The following is a 3,767-nucleotide window of genomic DNA, read 5'->3' as shown; positions in this document are numbered from 1 at the left end:
GAAACCGACTCGTCGAGTCAGGGTCAGACTCGGCGAGTCTGGTCGCAATTTTTAAACCCATCTGGAATCTAAATCGACTCGTCGAGTCATGGCCAGACTCGGCGAGTCTATTGTAAACAATTCAAAAATTATATAATTGTGCTATTCATTTAGAAAAGAAAATTCCTTCCACCCCACACTTAGTCCATACGCACTCTCAAGCAGACATGTCTGATGATTTGGAAGATTAAAATTCAAACAAAACTAAAAAGATGAAAGAAAGTAAACTCTAATAAAAAACAGGTTGCCTCCCGCCAAGCGCTTCTTTTTAAGGAGTCGTTAGCTGGACTCTTTCCCATCTACGTTTCTTCATCTTCCTGCATCGGGAACGCACACCTAATCTTTTGTGGTTTGTACTTTGTCTTGTAAGCGTGAATCTTCTTTTTGTAGGTCCGTCTTAATCCTTTTCTCTTCTTCCTTATAGCATCATCCTCAGCTGCACTACATTCTCTTTTCTTCAGCTTTTTCTTCTTCACCCCATTCTTTTGCACCTTCTCTTGCACTCCTTTTTCCTTAAACTTAATTACTTCATATTTGGTGAACACTCGTGCTCTAGGTTTGGTAATGAATGGTTGATCTGCATCATCTCTTTTGTCCCTTGCCTTTTCTTCTTCTCTAAAGCTTGCCTCATCTTCAAATGGACTATCTTCCTCTTCTTGCATAATCGTATCAAGGCATGCTACATGAACGTGTTGAAATTTACCATCCATTTCCCCTTTATCTGCTGCTTGTTCTTCTAAAGGGTGAGGGAAAATCTTCATGTCCGGAACATGCCGGGAGCTGGTAACAAACAGATCAAAATCGTCCAAGTTGCTAGAATTTTCGACTGGACTCGTCGAGTCTGGGAAAGCGACTCGGCGAGTTGGGTCGTATTCCATACTTCCTTCTGTGTTTTCCGAGTCGGCTCCTTTCAGCAGCTTTTCTAACTCCTCCGAGTCCTTGTCAAAATCTTCATTTCCTCCAGAGGGTAGCAACAACTTGCTTGGATCTTCTTCTTGCAAAAGTGCAAGTTCTTTTTGTAGTATCTCATCATCCAAATCAATGAATGAGATCTCTTCTTTTCTTTCTTCTTCTTGCTTGATCTCTGGTAAAGCTTTAAACACCGCTGACTCGTCTCCAACCCTCAACGTTAGTGTGGATTCACATACATCAATTAATGCACATGCGGTGTTCAAAAATGATCTCCCTAATATAATTGGAATTTCGGGGTCTTCTTCCATATCAAGCACCACAAAGTCTATGGGAAAAATAAAATTGTCGACCTTAATAAGAAGATCTTCACACACGCCTCTCGGATGAATTGTCGTCTTGTCCGCCAAATGGATCTTCATGTTAACCGGTCTTGGCTTCGGTAAATTCAGCTTCTTGAAGAAAGAGAAGGGAATTAAGTTGATACTTGCACCCGAATCGGTCAACGCATGAGTGGCAAGTACATTTCCAAATTGGCATGGAATTATGATGCTCCCCGGATCACCCTTCTTTTCTGGTAGCTCACTCAATACTATCTCCGCGACTTCAGCTAAATCCTTCCTAGCAGCGAAGAGACCCTTTATCAAGTTAAAGTACTTGGTTGTTTGAAGCATTGTTTCCACAAATGGAATGTTGACTTGAAGGGCTCGAACATGCTCCATGAAATCTTTATATGCTCTAACTTTTTCACTAGGCATGGATGATGAGTTGAATAACTCTTTGATCGGTTAGATCTTAAACAGGTGAATTACAAAAATGTAAACAGAAATATCAAACACAAGAGTGAATCAAAATATGTTGAATGATTAAATAGATTCAAGCCTCAGCAGAGCTCGACAAAGAACTTCCGATGTAGAGGCAACTAGGGTTACAAACGATAAAATTATTTTCTATGAATGATCGACTCCAAAAACTTACGTACTAAGATGCATGCAAGCATCTATAAATACTAAACCCTAGAAAATAACTCACGGATGGATAGGCCCAATCCGGAAACAAAAATGGACTAATGAACGAGCCCAAGACGCAACACATATCGAACCCTACAATCTCCCCCTTTGCGTCAATTGGAGCGAGACTCTACTTCGGCTTGCTAGGTCCAGCTGCAGGAACTTTCTTTGTGGTTTCGAACAGACGAGGAATGAGAGCAAGGATGGTTTGTTTGAAGTGAATGTACCACTGGATCATATCATCGAAGTATTTCTTGTCGTCATCAAAGTTCTGCTTGCATCGATTGATGATCCCCAGAACATGTTCCAAGCACGCAGTGGTGTATAGATGCTTGTCTGCCAAGGCAAAGAGGCATTTTTGGCCTTCGTTCCTTGTGAACATGACTGAGTTCCGCTTTGGGTCAATCCTCCCCATCTGTATTTTTTTCAAATCGCTTGTAGAGCCAACTGGAGAGATGGTGGGCTATTTCTTGAAAATACTTGCGATCTCCTGATCCATCTTGGCGACCTCCATGATGTAGCAAACCAACATCCTTTTGAAGTGATTTATGATTGGCCCATATTCAGCTTCGTTGGTGAGGAGGATGTTGTGCAGGATAATCCAATCCTGTGGATTCAGGTTGGGAAGATCAGCAAGTGAAATAGCATGTTCTATTTTAGTAGACCTCCTCAGCACTTTGAACCGAACATTTGTGAAGTTTCCCTCCCGAAAGGGTTTGAGGACCCGAACGTTTATGATCTTCTGAGCACTCCATGTATGATACTGAGGCTGAGCAGACCTCAGATAGAATTCAACGAGCTCCCTATCAACCTTCGGGTGAGGATGAGGGACATCAGCAACATGGGAGAATGCATGAAATATGAAGGCCTTTCGGGTCAAGGGCATGTCAAACTGAGAATCCACAGAATTGACCCTATCTAAGGAAATCACCAGTTCGAGCCATAGGATGCTGGGAGTATCAATAGCTTCTTTGATAAGCTTCTCGAGGGTCCACGGAGGAAATAGAGTTTTTCGACTCTCAAGGATATCATGAGCCTCCTTCATTTTTCTTTCGTTCGCCTCTGCCTCTCTGGCAACACAAGCACTCATGTCTGAATCCTTTTCCCGGCCTTGTTTCTTCAAGAGATCAGCAATGGTCTCTTTGTCATCATCACCATCACTGTCTTCAAGAATCTTTTTCCCTTTATCTTTAGCACCCAAACCTGAAGCTTGACATGTTGTTGGAGGTTCGGATGCTTTAGTTGATGTACAAGTAGGAGGCGGTTGAGATTGATTTTCAGCCTTAGACACACCTTCTCCCCCTTGTTTTGGATTGGCCACGAACTCAGGAAGCCCTTCAATTTTGCTGAGCAGGTCAAGGGCAGGAGCAAGCTTCTCAGCTAGAGTTCGCCTTACGGAGTAGTTCAGGATTGGATCGTGCACTTCAATAATATTGGAGAGGGCGGCGTGGACATGCGAAACACACGTGAAAATGACCGCTCACTCAGATCGGAGAGACGCAACCTCCTTTTCTGATTGGAAAATTTGAAGACTCTTGACCTTTAGAGCAGTGGTTTTGCGAGCAAGAGCATCCATCACGGAGTTCTTTGAAGCGAGATCTTCTTGTAGCTTTGTCAAGCGCTCCTCAACAGTCGCCTGGAAGGTTTTATTGTCAGCGACAAGAGACTAACGAAGAATGGCAAAGAATTGTTGTTCTGATGCGAATGAAGTGGCCAGCTTCTCGAGAATAGATTCAACCTTCGCTGCATTGGAGTCATCTTGCCCCTGTAAAGACTGTAAAAGATTATTAGCATCGAGACATAGTTTTT

Source organism: Lactuca sativa, chromosome 2 (genome assembly GCF_002870075.4).
Source record: "Lactuca sativa cultivar Salinas chromosome 2, Lsat_Salinas_v11, whole genome shotgun sequence".
NCBI classification, from domain to species: Eukaryota; Viridiplantae; Streptophyta; class Magnoliopsida; order Asterales; family Asteraceae; genus Lactuca; species Lactuca sativa.
Note: the sequence above shows the minus strand (reverse complement) of the source record.